Consider the following 20,282-nt stretch of genomic DNA (forward strand, 5'->3'; position numbering starts at 1 on the left):
AATGGTGCTGGCGATTTTAAACTAATGATATGGGACTATAAAGTCCCAAAGGGGGGATATATATATTTTTCTTTCACCCCTATGCCTATGCCTTATTTCCTGTGCTTTAAGTAATTGTGTGTGGGACTGTTAAGCCCCAAAGGGGGGAATGTAGTGTAATTTTTTATCCGGCTTATATTGTATCCGGTCTGAATTGATTGCATAATCATGTTTGTGTGTAAACTGCTATTAAAGTAGACATTTAGACTGTTTTAAAGAATAGATACTGCATTTAAAGGTAATGGGTAGACGTAGATGTGAACTCTCAGTGACATCCTAGCTGTGAACTCTTGGTGACGTCTAAGTTGTAAACTCTCAGTGACATCTCAGCTGTGAACTAACACGGGGCCTCCTCAGATTTACTGCGAAAGCATAACAGATTTTCTCATATGGTGCTTTGAACTTTTAACAGACTTCATTATATACTGTTCTGAACTTTCAGGGAACTGTTAGACATACACATATATATGTCATATATGATGTTAAGATGTGATATACTCTACTAAGAATAATAACACGTGTGTAAGCTCAAACACCACACTAAGCACTGGATGAAAAGGGGAGCACACCCACTTGATTTATTGCCTACTGCACCAAAAAGGGTTCATGGACAGGAGAAGAAGACACACACACGCACATTCAAAGGATTGTATTACCTAGCACATGTGTAATGGATTATATTGTATGGAGCACACACACACACACACACACACTCAAATGATTGTATTACTCAGTATATGTGTAATGGATCACTTTGTATGGAAACACCAGGGATTGTAGCATGAGAGTCCCTCAGGTTCACGTGTTTTTTTTAAAAAATAAAATGTGAGCAGCTCCGGAGATACTGGTGGTAAATTGTAGCTGAGACGGAATAGAGAGAAGAAATCTGCTACCAATAGAAACGGGTTGAAAGGGGAAGGACAATAGAAATAGGCGGAGATCTTTCCGACCTCCACCAGCATATAAGCCAGGATAGTGAAAGCAATTTTTTAGTCATACTCCGGAGCCTGACTCATGAGTTTGTCTGTGTTATTGCCTGTGAACACAATAAACTCGATTGCACCAGATCCAGCTTGTCTCCAGTGATTTCCTAAAGATCTGCCAGCCGAACCTAGACCCAGAACAGACTTCAGAAGATACTTTGGAAGAAATAAGAAGGACAAGGTCGGGAGCCATCTGGCCCAACTTCAGGCACCGATTTTTGTCACTTCACGTAACAACGGTTAGTGGAGACCAAAATTATCAACCTATTAAGGGCTGGATTCAAAATCACACCAAAATGATGTCCTGGGGATCTTCTCCCAGACCTGGATCAGGGCATCAGTGAGCTCCTGGACAGTCTGTGGTGGTACTTAGTGGCGTGGGATGCATAGATACATAACGTGCCATATATGCCCAATTTGATTTAGGCCAGGGGAATGAGAGGGCCAGTCAATGGCATCAATGCCTTCATCATCTGCCTACATGGCCTACATTATCCTGCAACAGGAGGAACCCGAGGCCCACTGCACCAGCGTAAGGCCTGACAATCATTCTGCTGAACAAAGTGCAAATGCTAAACTCAATTCATTGACGAACAAAGTAACAAGCACCAGTAAGTGATGAAACATTATTGAGTCGGCTAACGGTAGCCCTCCTGAATATTATTTTACTAGTCCATACCCATACCCAATCTCATCGTCAAATTTGCTGACGACACCACGGTGCTTGGGCTCATCAACAACAACAACGAGTCTGCTTACAGAAGTGAGGTACAACATCTGGCATCATGGAGTGAGAACCACAACTTGGCCCTTAACATCAAAAAGACCAAGGAAATGATCGTGGACTTCCGCAAATCAGGTCAATCCATCCCTACTCCACTCTCCACTGGGAGTGAGGTGGTGGAGAGAGTTACAGAATTCAGGTTCCTGGGTGTGATTGTGTCAGAGGACCTGACCTGGAGCATTAACATCAACTCAGCTGTGGGAAAGGCCCAACAACGCTTCTTCTACCTGAGGAAACTAAAGAGTGCTAAAATCCCTCAGCAGCTCATGGTGAACTTCTACCATTGTGCATTCGGTAGCATACTGACCTACAGCTTCTTAGAGTGGTTCTCCAGCTGCACTAAGGCTGAGCAGCAGGCCCTCCAGAGGGTGGTAAAAACAGCAGGGAGAATCATCGGGACCAGTCTCCCAGAGATCAGCACCATCTACACCACCCGCTGTCTGCGGCAGGTACTAGGGATGGGCATCAATTTTCGATTATCGATGATTGATTGTTAAGGCTTTTGATCGATCACAAATAATTTTGATCGATAGTCACAGTGTTTCCCCTACAATGCCTGGCATAGGTCCGGCGAGCTGCCGTGCCAACGAGACCCCCCACCCGGCGAGTCGCCGTATCAACGAGACCCTTCAGCCTGGCGAGCACGGCAGCTCGACATGCCTACGAGACCCCCGCCGGACCTATGCAGGGCTCTCATCGCTCTCCAAAGCCTCAGCGGCTTCCCTTGAGGCCTCTGAAAACACTATGCCATTGAAAGTCGGAGGTTTTGCTGAAAACTGAAACCTGTTGGTTGGCTGGTTGTAAACACCCACAGGTGAACTGCGCATGCGCGCCATTCTTCCTCTTTGGCCTGGGGGGTTGAAGCTCAAAACTGGGGCAGCCGCGCTCTCTTGCGGCGACAGTGTGCACTGCGCTCTTTTGTTTTCTCTCTTCTGAAATACTCGCTTATCAATTAATCGATAATTGATCGTTAATTTTTTTGATGATCGAATAATGAATTTTGATCATTTGCCCATCCCTAGCGGGTACACAACATCCTGCGTGACCAGCATCACCCTGCACATCACCTCTTCCACCTGCTGCCCTCCGGGAAGAGATACAGGTCCATCCGCATCAGAACCACCAGACTTGCCCACAGCCTCTACCCTCAGGCAGTGAGGCTACTAAATGAACAGCCCTCCCCCTTTCTTCCCCCCCATCCATCTTCACACATTCCACCACTACAATCACTGTGAACTAGGTCTTGCATTGCTGCAGCTCCCACACAACATTCCACTCACCTCCGTCTACTGCCCCAACCCGTTCTGTTTCACACAGAGGATGGCAGTTGAAGACTGTATCACTGCACTATTCTCTCTTGCACATGAGTGACCGATGAATGTCTATTTCTGCTGCTGTAATGTTACTGTCCCTAAATGTCTGGGTATTTGTGGTTTTGTGTATTTGCTGTGCTGGACTTTATTGTATTATGCATTTAATGCACTTTTTAATACTTCTGCTGGGTTTCTCTGGACATTAATGTCATATGCACTTTCTGCACTTTCTAAAAATACTTCTATATCAGTATTAAGTTGCTCATAACAATATCTCGTTGTTATTTATAACTGTGTTATTATGACAATGACAAATAAAGTATTGATTGATTGATTGATTGATTGAGTGCACAGTTGCCCACATACAGTTTCTCATGGTGTGTGTTTGGGATACAGGTCACAGGAAATTGCAGATTAAATAGTCAACTGAACCCATTAAGAGGAGCAATGTATTCAGACAGACAGAATGACTGACTGACAGAGTGACACACTGACAGTTTCTATGATTATGTGCAGCATACCATACCATGACTTAGTCATAACAAAAATTAGAAAGAAAAAAAAAAACCTTCGGCCACAGGGGGAGCCACAGTGATCGGTTGCATTTTAGCCATTTTTAAGCATTTTTCTGTTGTTATAGCGCCACCCAGTTGCCAATTAGAGTTAAATTTCTCCAGTCACCTTGAGGCATCCTGTTTAGTAAAGAAACAGAAATTAGCTCTCTAGTGCCCCTATTTTGTTTGATTGGGTCAATAATGGAGGGGTCCCCTCAGATTATGTGTGGTCATATGTCTACAAAGTTGCGTGGTGATCGGTGAAACCCTTGAGATGTTATACACCCTTATGTGATGAGCCATGCCCTCTGCAATATTCACTGCCTTATAGAAGCTCAGTTTTAGTAAGTTTTCCAACTTTTGCCAAGAGGGAACTTTAGATATTGGTAAATTATGTTCACTGAGTTTCATGCAGATCGGTCAAACTTCCTAGGAAGAGATCAATTTTAAGTGTTTTTCAAAAAATTCAAAATGGCGGAAAATCTATATAAATGAAGTTATAGGTTCTTGAGGCACATATGTGCAAAGTTTCATCTCTCTACGACATGCAGGGCATGAGATATGCCCATTCAAAGTTTGCAATTTCAATCAGTTGCTATGACATTTTATTTCTTTAGTTGTTCATTTTATTACAATAAATTACATATAATTTACCATCATCAACCTTGTCCTTTCCCATATTTGTCACAGCCAAGGAACCAGGTTTTGACACTGATGTAATAATCCCTCCCTTATTTTATAGGTTCCTTGGATGTGAACAGGAAGCACAACGTTGCCATGGAATCAGGGAGTTACACTACAGAGGGGTATTCCAGGTAGGAGGTTCAACAAACTCTAAGTCTATCCCTGAACTCTGAGTTGACTTACTCTGAGATGGGAAACTCTGAGTATCCGGTTCCAGAACAGCTGATCTGAGTTAGTTCAGTCAACTCTGAGTATGTTCACTCTGAGTTAAACCAACAATAAAAAGCCATCATCAATGGAGCTCTGACTCCACGATTCACCATGGCAACAGGTAAATAAAAGACAGCGCCTCCATTTTAATCCAGTGGATGTAGAGATATTAATGCATGTGTAGCAGACTGTGCACGTTTATCTTTAAAAGAAGAGCCTGAGTCAGAGCGAGGAAAGTGTAAATAAGTTAACCATAAAGTTAATAAAAAAGTTTTATTCAGTGTTGTCCATTTATTCATCATTTATCAGACTTACATAATTCTTAATGAAGATAAAGTGATGGAATCTGACTGTGTATCAGGCTGTAGATATATTACATTACATTATATTAATAATATATAATAATATATTTGTTCAGATTTGATATGATGGGGAAAAACACAGGAGGCAGCAACTGAAAAATAGGAAGATTTAAAACATATAGTCTAGGCTATAGATCAAACACATAAAGACATGACTGTAAACTCACAGTCTGACCCAGTAATAATATGTTTGGTGATCTGCACTTGAAAAGACGCTGAGGTTAAAATACAGTAGATTTGAAAATGTTGCACATCTATTTGTATCTTGACTCAACAGCATTCAGTGACTTTATTTCAAATACAAATGTAGTAAATTTAAAGACACTGAAATGCTGCACCATTGCTCACTCAGAAATATGAACATAATCCCCAATATTAGGCTATAGGAATTATGTTCCATCAGTGCGACCACTGACATCAGTGATAGAGATCATTAGTCATTGATACTACGTGTCTAAAGCTTCATACCCATTTTTAAAATTTAAATAATTAGACCTACACATTATGTGCAATAAACATTTCAGAGCTGCTCTAACAGACTGACAGTCTGATCCTTGTGCACAGTGTTATAAAAAATAATAAATATAAAAAGGACAGGTTTGATTCTGAGCTGAGGGTGAATTCTCGCTGTGTAATATTTGAATGTAAAGACAAAAACCGATGTCCAAAGAAATGACTGATGTGCATAAATTCAGTAGCCTAACATAAGACAGTCCTGAGTAACAAACTAATATCAAGTAGGATTTAGATTGTGACAGACGGTAAATCTCCGCTAATTAATGAGCTTCGATACAAGCTTTGACACGGACTGAATGAATGAGGAAATGAAACAGCGTGCAAGAGGGAGGAGACAGACAAAAACTCAGGGTTTATTGAAGAAAACCTGTCAGCGAGCAGGTTATGTTCACAGAGTCTGTAACCATGGTGACTGACTCAGAGTTTCAGTTACCTCTCTTTCTGGAATGGATAACTCAGAGTTTCCCTCATCTCAGGGTTAACTTACTCTGAGTTTTCACATAACCCGCTTTCTGGAATACCCCCCAGATAGAGACACTCTCTAGTCACAGTTAGGGTGCAGGGTGAGTGCGGAGTCAGCAAGGGGGAAAACAATCGTTTCTCCCAGCCTGTTTGTGCTGGAAAGCACGGTTCTTAATCTCACAAATTTACTTTAGATATCACTGATAAAATTTACTATAATATCAGTACCCTACAGCCATTTACACTATGATGTAACAGACTACCATGTTTTAGTGAACTCCATGCATGTTTGAAGATTAAAGCAGCACCAAAGTTATGCAACATCATTAGCCTATGTTTTGACGTTGATTTGAAACCCCAGGTCCTACAGGTCCACAACTCACAGCTTTTACCAGTGGCTAAACAATCAAACACTGTTTGGATAAAGCTTCAGATCTTTTTTTTTTTTTTTTTTTTTTTTAAGGAACAGACCTGAAATTGCTAAACCAACCTGACTCCATGTAAAATATACAGTAATTTTAGCATGTATAGAGCCAGCATATTTTCACATCTAACTGAGTGAATTGAGGGTTTATTTCAACCAAACCAGAGTTGGTGATTGTTAAAGTGATGGTAAGACAAACCAAGATGGTTTCTTTCAGGGTTTTGTTTTTGTTTCTGTTGACTTAAATGAAGTGTGTTTTATAATGGTTAAATTCCTGTTTATTTAATGGAGTCTGGTAAGGATGAAGATAGCGATTTTGGGGCAGGGGATCTTAAGCTTTAACAATAAGGATCTTCTCTGTAGGGCTCTTTTCCACAATCTTACTAGGCCAAGGCTGTCAAAGACCAAAACAAGCACTTTTAGTGGACATAAACTGACTGTGTGAACATGTCCACAGTGTTTACAATGTTGCATGGCCACTGCTCTCGCTCAATACTGGACCAATTTCAACATGCTGTTCCCATTTATCACTTAAGATGCAAAAATATGGGGAAATAGGGTCAAGGTGGAAAAATATCCATAAACTCTGGACTTTTAGGCTTATTTCATGTGCAGAAAGCCATACAGCAACTCTCTGGCAAAGTAGCAAATTCTTTGTTTTCCCCAGGCAGCAACCTCTAAGGCTGAAAACTGAAATCAACACAAAGTACCATAAGCTGCAGTTCCTTTAGTGGCCACTTGAGGCTGGCCCCAGAAGCCAGTCAATCCAACAAAAACAAACATGTTTACAGCCTGGTACAAAAATGGTTTTGGTCTCTGTAGTTTATTTTACTCTTCATCAAAACTGCAAGGTTGTAAATTTTTATATAACTCTCCCATTTAGATTTTAGTAAGGCTTTAACTTACACATAATTAAGGGCAGATCACTTTGAATGACAGGCTGTCTGCTTGATCCACCCTCTCATCCAAATATGGTCACTTCTGGCTCAAAAAAACTAGGATGGCAACAGCCAAAATGCTATATCCAAAGCTAAAAAACAGGAGTCCACAAACCTGTGGGTAACATCACGGCAGCTACGTCCATTTTATTTACAGTCTATGGTTTTCCCCCCATGACATAAAAGGATGTGACATTTTGTGGGTGTTCCGTAAAAACTGACTGTATCTATAGGCTACACAAGTTGTTGTTTTATTTTATTTTATTTTTTTTCCCAGAATGGCACTAAAAAATTTCGCGCTGAAGATGTATTTCATTTGGTCGTCCACCAAAATTGGATCTCTGGTCGCAGAAGTCTTATCTCTGATAATATAAGGATATGACAGTTAATATGTAAATTAAAGTTCACCTCACTATTACCCCACCTCAAGAACAGACTAGGGGAGACACTCTGTGTTAACTGGAATATTCCTTATCAATATTTAATACATTAAAAGGGCTGCAAATAGCGTCTCCAACGTTTATTAAGTATTACAGGACCAGTTTGTAGGATTTATGGGGAATTTAGTGGCATCTGGCATTGAGGATTGCAGATATGCAACCAGGTGAAACTTCTACTGGTTAGAATTCCTTCATTGTTCATTGCTCAGGAGAATTTTACTGGGAGTCAAATTATCTGCTTTACAACAAATGGTGATTTAAAACAGTAAAAACACTGAATAAAGCAGTTTCACATTTTTTAAAAATCTGTGTTTTTCTGACACTGTTCATCGTAGAGGGGCTACTACCTACAGTGGCTGACATGAAACCGCAAATAGCCCTATCTGGAGCCAGTTGGTTTGTCTGTTCTGGGCTAATGTACATAGCGCTGCAACATGGCGATCTCTGTGGAAGAGGACCCACTCCCTACATCAATATAAGAAGCTTATTCTTATTCATTTAATCTCTTGGCCAGGTCTCCCTTAAAATAAGATCACTGATCTCAATGGGACTTATCTGGTAAACATAGATTAAATAAACAAAAAAATAAAATAGAATTCTGTAGTAGAGAAAACACAAAGATTCTTATTTTTAGGTTATTATACACAAAAGATACTACTTAATACATTATATTCCATTTCTACTAATGTATCCCCCCAATCCTTCACACCAGACTTTTAATTTTACTACATCATCATCATCATCATCACCACCACAACCACCTTTATTACTACTACTACTACTTTAGGCACAATAATAATAATATATAGTTAATGCTGAGCCGTGATGACAAATGTCTAGTACAGCAGTAGAACACCATTTTTATTGTATTTATTGAAAAACAGCAGGTAGCCCAGTATCAAAAATCACCAATTTGTCGCAGGGGGCTTGAAAGTTCTTGATATTTAATTTGGTTAATACACAGTCACATTACTCCAGAAAAAAAGACATATTTCTGAGGCCATACCCATCCTTTGAATGAAAAGTTTTTGTAGATGACTAATAACAAAATGCAATAAAAAGTAAACCAGTGCTTAAAGACAATGAATATTGCACAAAACCTCAGGTAGGTCCACATGTAACAGGAAATAACATCATGTACCCAAAATTAACCAGTTAACATACTGTATGGTTACAAAGTAAATTGTGTCAGTCAGACTCTGAAGATAAGGATGACAGTGGTGCTCATTTAAAGGAACTCTTACCTTTCTTGCATTTCACACAGCATTTAGAAAAAATCTGACCATCCACATCCTACAACCCCCTCCTCCATTACGTCCTCATTACATCTAAGACAGACGTAGGCATTGGCAAGGTAACGTTAGATACACGGAAGAGGAGGACGAGTGTAACATTAAAAATGCAACCCCGGAGTTTTAAAACTCAACCGGAGTCAGTGATGACTGACGAGAATAAGGTTACAGTGCTAACATTAGATAGTAGCGTTAACGTTACTAGTAAGTGGAAACGCACAAGGAAGATAACGTTAATGTTTCAGAGGCTACACTACAGTAGGCTAACGTTAGCCGTTAGCAACTGGATGCTGTGTTATCATATATAATGTTACGAACTGAACTTCTCTGTCATTTTTATGCGTAGCACAAAAACGAAATGACATTTCGCATACCCAAAGCAAAAAGAAACAAAACATTTAAAAACAATTTGTGCAACATAAAAGAAAGAACATATAGTGCAATAGTAGGATGAAAAGGGTCGACATTTCACAGTCAAAAACTCCACATCCTGAGAGCAGAACTGGGAGATCCTCTTCACATCACAGCACCATGAATTGTTTGTGTATACACCACGGAGCTTACCGGATGACGCAGCCTCCCTGTCTGCTCTATATAGTGTTAGCCCCGTTAGCTCAACACTGGAGTCTGATATGTTGCCATTCACCCATGTCTCAGTGAACACAAGGACGCAGCAGTCCCTCACAATTCGGTGAGTGGATCTCCACAATCGGATGTAATCCTTTTTCGTCGGATGTAATCCTTTTTCGCGGACATTTGCCAGAAGGATGCTGGGAACTGTTCCCAGCGTCCTTCTGGCAAACGTCCGCTCCGCGCTTCCCCTGCTCCCGCTTCCTGTCACAGCACTGCCAATGTCTCCCTGTCGGGACAGCTCCAGGCGATACCACGGTCATCTCAGGGCTAGCTCAACGTAACAGGCCAAGCTTGCTACACATCCTGAGCTCTCGCGGTTGTAGCGTTAGATCTCTGCAGCGGTTTCTAATGTCTGTGTGAAACTCGCAACTGTATTGCACTGAAGAATTTACTTCTTGTTGCACCGTAATTACAGTTTATACCCACAAGCATTCCTGTTGCTAGTTTATATCCACAAGCGTCCCTGTTACTAGCATATTTGTTGTCTCACAGACTCAGGGGTGGGGGTGTGGTGGGGAGATGCTACGCGAGTGGTTACGTCAGTCAGAGGCCTCCAGGAGAAAACTTTTTTCTTAGAACCATATGAGAATGGTATAATTATGAGTTTTATTTCTGGTGGAATTCACTTACATTTTAGTGTACCATCAGCTTATTAATAGCATTTTAACCTAAACAAAGAAAAGTGTAAAATTCCCAGAAAGGTAAGTGTAGCTTTAAATGATTTCACAAACGAGCACAGGCAGTGACTAGCATTGATTAATCAGTAAGGATTAATGCATCACCACTAAGATTCCAACATTTCTCTGGAAACAGTCATTCTTTGTACTTCTACTCTCTGTAACATTTTGCTGATAATACTTCTGTATATTACTCGTGCAAAGTGTTGAATGCATGAATACATTTACACTGAGGTGTTGTTGCTTTAACTTAGAAGGATCTGACTTCTCCCCAACTTCTCCCACCACTAAAAGTAGATTTTTAGTGATATCTTGCTCATAAAAACTATTAACTATTACACACTTCAGCAGAAATGAACAAGTTATAATCAAGACTGCCTGGTAAATTAAATAAACGGGAATACTGCAACAGTTACATATTGTTCTATACTATAATAAGTACAAGTAAAGGTAATATAACGTTAGCAAAATACACTGCTACATGAGCTACTGAGCCTTACTGTCAAGTCGCTATACTTAACATTGTTTACTGCTGACCATAGCAAATACATTCATGCATGAGTCAGTTCATCAAAAAACACTTTGAAATGGGGAAGTTGAGTGTCCATCCCCTGGCTTGGATGGGAAGGGTGAGGTGCACTGCAGTTGAGCTTGTGATTATCACCGAGAGATGTGTTTTCCTCTACACAGTTTGATATGGAATGGGGTGCACTTCACTTCTCCTGCACTGCCGTGTTTTTTTAAATACATATGCTCAGTCCTTGAGCACTTAGAAGGTGGCCAAGGTATCACTGCTGGTCCTCTCTTCTAATGCTGCTTTTCTTCTAGCAAGAGCTGCGGGTTTTACACCAATCATTTTTGAAGACTGGAGATTTTTTTTTATTTCAGCTGTGGCACCTTACCAAAGCAATGCAGACACAATGCACAGATAATGTGAGGGAAGTATCATCAGTTTTGCTGTAGGCTTCCAGAAAGTTGTTGAGTTTATTTGTGATACTTTTGTAGATCTGCTGAATCATCTCCTCAAGGTGCTCTCCAGATGTGCCTTTAGGTAAAACACAAAACACCAATAAAAGGTAAATTATTTTTGGCAACTTAAAAAAAAGAAGAAATTTTTCACAGTCAACAGAAAATACTGACAGAATAAGTTTATATTAATTATGTTTGTAACTTCTGACAGGGTTTCTCTTGCACTGGGACTGCCTTTGCCTCACTGGCTGCTGGCTCCTTCTCACTTACCACTGCCACACTACTGCACACTCACTCAACTGCAGTATTTATGCTGTTACATACCAATGCATATCAATACTATTTATTTTAATTCTTGATAATAACATCCCAAAAGGAATGCACATAAGAATAAGTAAAAACAAGGCATTAAAACAAAAGGGGAAAACAAAGTAGGCTTATGCTAAAGCTTAATATGCCGATCCTTTTTACTCAGCATACTAGGTTTAGGTTATACAAAAATTACTATTACTGCCTCACAGTTGTATGCTCCCTCTGATTTCAAACAACTTCTGAATACAGCTGGGAAGCAAATTATCTTTTGCTTTATAAAATTATACGCAACCCTATAGTATTTGCTCCTTTTTTTTTTACAGGTTTAAGTTAAAGATCTAAGACTTTCTATGCACTCAATAGATATTTTTCTCTCAAATTCTGGTCACGAATGTAAAATAAAAAATCTCTCCAAGATAATCCATCCACCTGACAGATGTGGAATATCCAGATGTTGCTTCAACTCTAAATGTTCACAAGATGATAAGCATGCAAGATGAGCTTTTCTCAGACAGCTTCTAACATTTTGTGCAGAAATTCTTTGGTTGTACTAACCACTAGCATCAGCCTGGGGTGGCTGCTCTCAGACAACCTTGTATGTGAAAACGTTGGATATGGAGGTGGTTATGTGTAGTCTGCTTTTGTGAGGCCAATGGGATGTACTTCCAAATTCACCGCAGATGGCTTATGGGTGTGAAATAATCATTTCGATCATGGGCAACAACTATGGTGGACATTCCTGCAGCCAGCACGCCAATGGCACTCTCCCTCAAAACTTGTGACATCTGTGGCATTGTGTTGTTGGGGTCTACTAACGGCAGGTTGGTTATTAAATTAATTACTTATTAGAGCTGCTCAATTATGGAAAAAATCAATAATAATCACGATTATTTTGATCAAAACGACTATGCGGCACACGTGATAACTTATATTATTTACACGACAGCATGTAATTTCTGTCTCTACATGGCCGCACGTTTACAATTCTCCTCTGCTCTCTGTATTGAGCACAACGGAGTTCGGCCCTGATGCGTGCGCGCGCACACACACACACACACACCACCGTCTCTCGCTCTCCCTCCCTCTGCCATTTACCGCACGCTGTTTTTGAAATCTTTCGCGATCACCTGCCCCTCGCATTATTCGTAGTTCACCTACTTGACTGGCTCGTGGAGTGAATAGAGGAGAGGAGGGGATGGGGCGGTATTGCGCATGCGCATCTGTCTTCCGTAGAAGACAAAATAACATCTCCAGCATCCGAGACCAAAAATCCCTCGATTTCATTCATTTTGAAATCATTTGACCTCAAAATTGTAATCGCAATCACCAGACGATTAATTGCACAGCCTTATTACTTATTGTAATTAACTGAGAAAATACATTATTAATGTAAATCAATAATTCCGAGGCACCACCCTGGGATCAGGAATCAGTGACCAACCTGTATTTAGTCAAAAGGGGAATCTTCGTCTAAGGTTGTTAACATATATAAAATATTAAAAATTAAACAGGTTAGAAGGCGTGGGCCCAAGCACTGACCATCTCAACCAGCTGTTGATACAACAAACAACACACAAATAACCACAGAGGACTGCTCTAGTGAAGTCACAAATGTTTATTAAAGCAATAATAAATCAACCAATCAAGCACTTGAATTAATAAACACACTGGACTGATGAACTGTAGACGCAGTAAATCAAGCCATGCAAGTGGATCTGTGTGTGTGCGTGTGTGGGGGGGAGGGGCGAGAGACAGAGAGAAAATGGCAGACATGACTTCATGGGGGTCACACCACCACAGACCTAAAATGGCGGACGCGAACACATCACGCCAGGTGCTGATAAGAATAAGGTGGGAAATTTGAGCAAAACAATGGTGACAAAGCTGCTGGCTCCACGTGCTCCTTTAAAGTACGCACAACATGGCGTCTAGCGGGACTGAAAACACTGTATGCTCTAACAAAGTAGCCGTGCTTACACGTGTGTGTGGAGGCTGTGGTAATGGTGAGTTCTCCTACGGAGTCGCTAACAGGGTAATGTGTGATTTTACCACAGATATAGGTGTACGTGCGAGTGTAGGTTTGTAAGAGAGGAAAGAGAGTGAAGAAAAAGGAGGGCAGGCGCTCTGAATTGGCATGGGGAAAAAGCAGCCGCAGAGAGACACAGTGGTCGCTTTCCTATTTCTCAGGGGCAAATAGACGAACTGGGGTCAGTCTACTGTCCGCTAGTCTTTCCAGATAGAAATGCAGCGTATTGTGAATGCACGGTGGTGCAGACTAACGGCAGGTTATCCATCAAGTGAGCAACAACAAATCGGCTTGCGACAAGCCCAACAACAAAACAGCAATCAAACATGATAGGTCCACAGCAACAGTTCAGATTACCTGCTAAATGTAAAGTCTCTGCCCAGACTAAAGCTCTCCACCTAGTTCCGTTGTTGCGGGATGAGTGCACAGGGCCACTGTAGCATCCTACAGTGGGATGAATGGGGATGTCCTCGATGTGGCAGAAGAGGGCTCAGCGGAGTCGTGTGGATTGAAGAAGCGGGGCCTTAGCGGTTTCGTCTTCTTCTGGGAGAAAGGGTTTTCTGTAAACTCTCAAGGAAGGCGACCAAGGTTGTATAAGATATCTACAATGCTAACATACACCCATTACTAATGGGTGAAGCCTTGGCCTGGAGGAGAGGTCATCAGGTGGTCCCCAACCTTCTCTGGGTGTTTCGATCCTTAACCACAACACCCTCCAGTTGGCGGGTCAGCAGTGATTGGCAAGGTCACTGCCCCTCTCCTCCTGGCTTCCAGTTTGTGTCCTCTCTCTTGTGCCAGAGCCAACAGGAGGCTCTCTCTGACGCTTCTCCCAGCCTACGAACGGCTGCTTTCCTCAAGTGGCCTCTCAGTCCAACCTTTGTCACTAGATTCCACACAGATTGAGCTGGGAATCCTCGACATCCAACTTCCACCGTCATCAGCCATGTTGTCCATCCCTTATCCTGGCAGTCTTGGACAAGTTGCTGGTATGTGGCTTTTTTCCTCTCTGCAGCTTCCTCACAGCCCTCCACCCACGGCACCATCAACTCCACCAGGATGATCTTCTTTCCCTCTGGAGACCACATGATGACGTTGGGTCTTTGAGTGGTGGACAGCACCGCCTCTGGGAAGTGGAGTTTCCTCCTGAGGTCAACCTCCATTTCCCATCCCTGGGCTGACTGCAGGAGATTCTGCTTGGCTTGGCTGTGGGCGACAGGTCTTTGACCCTCTTTCACAAAGGCGATGGTGCTCAGCAGTGGCCTTGCTTTGGCTGGTTGTTTCTTCCTCCTCTCCTGCTCCAGGATGTCTGCGAGCACTGCCAACACCTTATCATGGCGCCACTTGTATCTCCCCTGTGTCAATGCGTTCTTGCACCCTGTCAGAATGTGCGCCATTGTTCCTTTCCCGCCACACAACCTGCACATTGGGTCCTCCCTCATTCCCCACCTGTGCAAATTGACTGGGGTTGGTAAGGTGTCATACATTGCTCGAAGTAGAAAGGATATACAGAAGGGCTCCAGCCGTCACAGTTCACTCCATGTGATGTTCTTTTTGGGAGGTTCCACCTCGTCCAGGTGCCTTGAGTTGCGAGTTCCATAGATTTTGCTCTTCTCTCTTCTTCCTCAAGGTTTCGGACTTCATCCTGGATCATGGTTCTCTTCTCCCTAGGGGTGGACTTTGACCACTGCTGGAAATGTGATGTACCTAGACCTTGTCTTCCAGTGCAAGGGTTTCCGATGATGTCTTTGGTCCTTAGAGAACATTCTGCCTGGTTAATTGCCGTGCTGGCGGCCCACTTACGGCAGATCTTGTTCTGACTCCTGCTTCCCTGGTGAGTTGGTCTTGAGAGTCCCTATACAGTGGTGTGAAAAAGTGTTTGCCCCTTTCCTGATTTCTTACTTTTTTGCATGTTTTCCGCACTTAAATGTTTCAGATCATCAAACAAATTTAAACATTAGTCAAAGATAACACAAGTAAACACAAAATGCAGTTTTTAAATGAAGGGTTTTATTAATGAGGAAGAAAAAAAATCCAAAGCTACATGGCCCTGTGTGAAAAAGTGTTTGCCCCCTAAACCTAATAACTGGTTGGGCCACCCTTAGCAGCAACTACTGCAATCAAGCGTTTGCGATAACTTGCAATGAGTCTTGTACAACGCTGTGGAAGAATTTTGGCCCACTCATCTCTGCAGAATTGTTGTAATTCAGCCACATTGGAGGGTTTTTGAGCATGAACCGCCTTTTTAAGGTCATGCCACAGCATCTCAATAGGATTCAGGTCAGGACTTTGACTAGGCCACTCCAAAGTCTTCATTTTGTTTTTTCTTCAACCATTCAGAGGTGGACTTGCTGGTGTGTTTTGGATCATTGTCCTGCTGTAGAACCCAAGTTCGCTTCAGCTTGATGTCACGAACAGATGGCCGGATATTCTCCTTCAGGATTTTTTGGTAGACAGCAGAATTCATGCTTCCATTTATCACAGCAATTCTTCCAGGTCCTGAAGTAGCAAAACAGCCCCACACCATCACACTGCCACCACCATATTTTACTGTTGGTATGATGTTCTTTTTCTGAAATGCGGTGTTACTTTTACGCCAGATGTAATGGGATACAGACCTTCCAAAAAGTTCAACTTTTGTCTCATCAGTCCACAGAATATTTTCCCAAAAGTCTTGGGGATCATCAAGATGTTTTCTGGCAAAAATGAGACGAGCCTTCATGTTCTTTTTGCTTAGCAGTGGTTTTCGTCTTGGAACTCTGCCATGCAGGCCATTTTTGCCCAGATTCTTTCTTATGGTGGAGTCATGAACACTTTAACACCTTAACTGAGGCAAGGGATGCCTGCAGTTCTTGTTGTGGGGTCTTTTATCACCTCTTGGATGAGTCGTCGCTGTGCTCTCGGGGTAATTTTGGTCGGCTGGCCACTCCTGGGAAAGTTCACCACTGTTCCGTGTTTTCGCCATTTGTGGATAATGGCTCTCACTGTGGTTTGCTGGAGTCCCAAAGCTTTGGAAATGGCTTTATAACCTTTTCCAGACTGATAGATTTAAATTATTTTTTTTCTCATTTGTTCCTGAATTTCTTTGGATCTCGGCATGATGTCTGTAGCTTTCGAGGATCTTTTGGTCTACTTCACTTTGTCAGGTAGGTCCTATTTAAGTGATTTCTAGATTGGGAACACGTGTGCAGTAATCAAGCCTGGGTGTGGTTACAAAAATTGAACTCAGATGTGATCAATCACAGTTATGTTTTAATAGGAGCTGGGGGGCAAACACTTTTTCACACAGGGCCATGTAGCTTTGGATTTTTTTTCTTCCTCATTAATAAAACCCTTCATTTAAAAACTGCATTTTGTGTTTACTTGTGTTATCTCTGACTAATGTTTAAATTTGTTTGATGATCTGAAACATTTAAGTGCGGAAAACATGCAAAAAAGTAAGAAATCAGGAAGGGGGCAAACACTTTTTCACACCACTGTATGTCAGGGACAGTCTGCACTTGGCGACTTCAAACTCCTCCACCACTGATGACAGGGGAAGCTGGAGCTGGCCCGACCTTATGTAGAGCCCCAAGGATGTAAAGCTCGGGGGTATTCCCAACCATCACCAAAGGTGCTTGTTGAACTTCCTTTCCATCTCTTCAACAGTTGATAGGGGCACCTCATAGACAGTGAGAAGCCACATGAGTCTCGGGAGCAGGCCATGTTGGTAGATCTAGCACTTGTATTTCCCAGGCAGGCCAGACTTGTCAATCCTCTTCAACCACTCTTCGATTTGTTTTCCGGTGTTGGAGATGCTGTTCTTGTCTGACAGGGAATCATCATACCACTTTCCAAGGCATCTAATTGGGATCCCCTGGATTGTTAGGGATCACTTCCCCTTGAACAAGTAGCTTGAACCTTCCAGTTGTTCTTCCCTTTTGGATCACCAGGCTCCTTGACTTCTTGGGCTTGAAGACCATCTTTGCCCAAGTGGCCATGCGATCCAGTTCTGCCAGGACCCATCTTGCCTGCACGTGAGTTGGTGTTATCACGGTAAGGTCATCCATGAATGCCCTGATTGCTGGCTGTTGACATCCTGCAGCGGTCTTCAGCCCTCTTGACTTTGTACTCGCTGCAGAGATGATCAGGTTCATTCCCATGATGAACAAGATGGGAGAGATTGTGCATCCTGTCACTATCCCCTTCTCCACTGGCTGCCACTTTGTTGTAAACTCGGCGGACTGGAATCATAGCTTGGTGTCTCTCAGGTAACTGGTGATCATGCCCTGGATGTTATGTGGGATGTGGTAGTAGTCCAAAGCAACTTGGATCAAGTTATGGGGAATAGACCCATATGCATTTGCAAAGTCAAGCCAGACGACTGTTAGGCTGCCTTTCTTCTCCTTTGCTTCTTGGATGAGTTGGCTAAAGACCCCTGTATGCTCCAAGCACCCAGAGAACCCTTCGACACTGCCCTTCTGGATAGAGGTGTTAATATATCCATTCTGGGTCATGAACGCACTCATTCTCTTGGCAAGCACAGAAAAGAAAATCTTTCCCTCCACACTAATGAGGGAGATAGTTCGGAACTGGCTGATCTGTGTGGATCCCTGTTCTTTGGGCACATAGCACCCTTCCGCTCTTCTCCAGCTTGTTGGAATGGTTCCCTTGGACCAAATTACCCGCATAAGCTTCCACAGCCTTTGGAGGAGCTTCGGGCATTTCTTGTATATTTTGTACGGTATACCACTGGGACCTGGAGCAGAAGATGATCTTGCATGCTTGACTACCTCTTGAACCGTTCTCCATGATGGACACTCTGTGCTGAGGGATGTGGTGGGTGGGTCGATGTTAGTAAGCCCATGATCTCCTTTTAGGGCATTGTCTCTTGAAGGGTCACTGAATGTCTCCTCAACAGACTGCTCCACCTCCTCTTTGGAACTTCTTAGAGTCCCAGACCTTACCTCCCCAAGAAGTGATCTGGTGAAGCGGTAGGGGTCCTTTATAAACTGGGCTCGTGCAGCTTCCTGCTTCTTCTGCCTCTCTTTGAACCTCTCAGCTCTTCTTATTCTGATGAGCTGCTCGCAGAGGCTGGCTGTCAGCTCTTTAATTCCTTCCCTTTCTCCTGTGCTTGCCAGTTTGAATTGCTTCCTCAGGGTCTTGATCTCCTTCCTAAGTTGTTTGATCTTTCTTTCTCTTGTCCTGCTTTTCTGGTCTGGCATTGTTCTATTTCCTTGGCACTGTTCCAAACCGTTCTTTTGCCACACTGAAGGTGATGGCTGTCAGTGAACCCACCTTCCTTTCTGCTGATCCTGCTTGAACCGCTCCAAGCACCATGTCCAGATCTTCATCTAACATGGACCACTCCTTTCCATCACTCATCTTGGGCCACTTGATTCTTTCCCTTGTTGGCTGGGGTGGGCTTTCTGGAATGGCGTTGGAGGCTCTCCTTGTGTGATCTTGGGGGATTGCCGGCACTGAGAGATCACTAGGACTATGGTGTGCTTCCTACCTAGGATTCTCCTGCGTCTCACCAGACGGTTCGTCTGAGCGGTGTGCCTGCATCCGTCCTTGTCCACACGTGGACTTGCTCTGGTGTATTTTGAGCCCTCTTGCGCCTTTGCAGATCCTTCCGCAAATGCATTTCACTTCCGGTACCTCCCCTGTCAAGGTGGTTTGTCTGAGCCTTCTCTGCGTTTGTGTCACTGTCCTTGTCGTTGCCATTGAATCTGTCCTGGTGAGCCTCTCATCCCCCCCGCCCCCGCCCCCTCTCGAGAGACTCTGGGGGTATTGCTCTTTTGTCTGTTCTGTAGCTTGCTTGGTGCCCTCTTGCGAGTGCTGCAACAGGAGTTGCTGGCCCCTGTTACCCCGCCAGTCTTTCCTGGAGGTCAACTGTCTCTCCAGCGTCACCGACCTTTCTCGGTTGCCATCCAGACTTTCCTGGAAGTCACTGGTAGCCCAGGGAATTCAGTTGTATAATACATCTACGATGCTAACATACACCCATTTCTAATGGGTGAAGCCTTGGCCTGGAGGAGAGGTGGTCAGGTGGTCCCCAACCTTCTCTGGGTATTTCAACCCTTAACCACAACAATTAAATTCACGGGTCAATTAAATTCAAACATTTGAAGTGTTCCCTTACGGTAACTTGTGCGCAGAAAGCCGGGGATTCCTTCCAGCAGCTCCTCACACGGGGATTGTAGTGGGGTGATGGTGCACAGCAGCAATTATGGTCTTGGTGACGTCAGGGGGATTCCGCCTGACTCCAACTGGATCCGGCCGGCCCAATAGGGAGCAGGAGTTTGAATTTTGGAAGTGAATTACACCTAGGTATAATGGAGGTTTGGCGTGCTTCTATTGTTCTCAGACTCGCTGGTTTGTGAAGTCCTCTGTATTGTTTACAAACGCATGGTTGAGATCCCAACAGTGTCGTGTGATCAAACTGCACATTTTTGAGAGGCCTTTTGTTGTGACCATCCCAAGGCACACCTGTGTAGTAATGATACTGTTGTAATCAACATCTTGATATGCTACACCTATGGGGTCAGAACAGTCTCATAATGAATGAACTCACACAGGGTTTTTCACGAATGCACACGATCTGTTTCGCAAATGCACACGCTCTGGTTCACAAATATAATGTTTATGCAAACTTGTAATATAAATTCGGAAATGCACATGATCT

At 43.0% G+C, this 20,282-nt stretch overlaps 1 protein-coding gene and 1 long non-coding RNA gene across 2 annotated transcripts in view; both read right to left on the bottom strand.

The window, feature by feature from the left end:
• traf2a (Tnf receptor-associated factor 2a) overlaps positions 1–20,282 on the bottom strand; it is a 185,055-nt gene that overhangs the window by 97,964 nt on the left and 66,809 nt on the right. The window lies entirely within an intron of this gene.
• Positions 8,518–20,282, bottom strand: part of LOC125890289 (uncharacterized) — a 31,649-nt gene continuing 19,884 nt past the window's right edge. The window contains exon 4 of the long non-coding RNA XR_007449524.1: positions 8,518–11,356. This is a non-coding gene — a long non-coding RNA (uncharacterized LOC125890289). The remainder of the gene's footprint in view (positions 11,357–20,282) is intronic.

The sequence above is a fragment of the Epinephelus fuscoguttatus genome, linkage group LG6 (genome assembly GCF_011397635.1).
Source record: "Epinephelus fuscoguttatus linkage group LG6, E.fuscoguttatus.final_Chr_v1".
NCBI lineage: Eukaryota > Metazoa > Chordata > Actinopteri > Perciformes > Serranidae > Epinephelus > Epinephelus fuscoguttatus.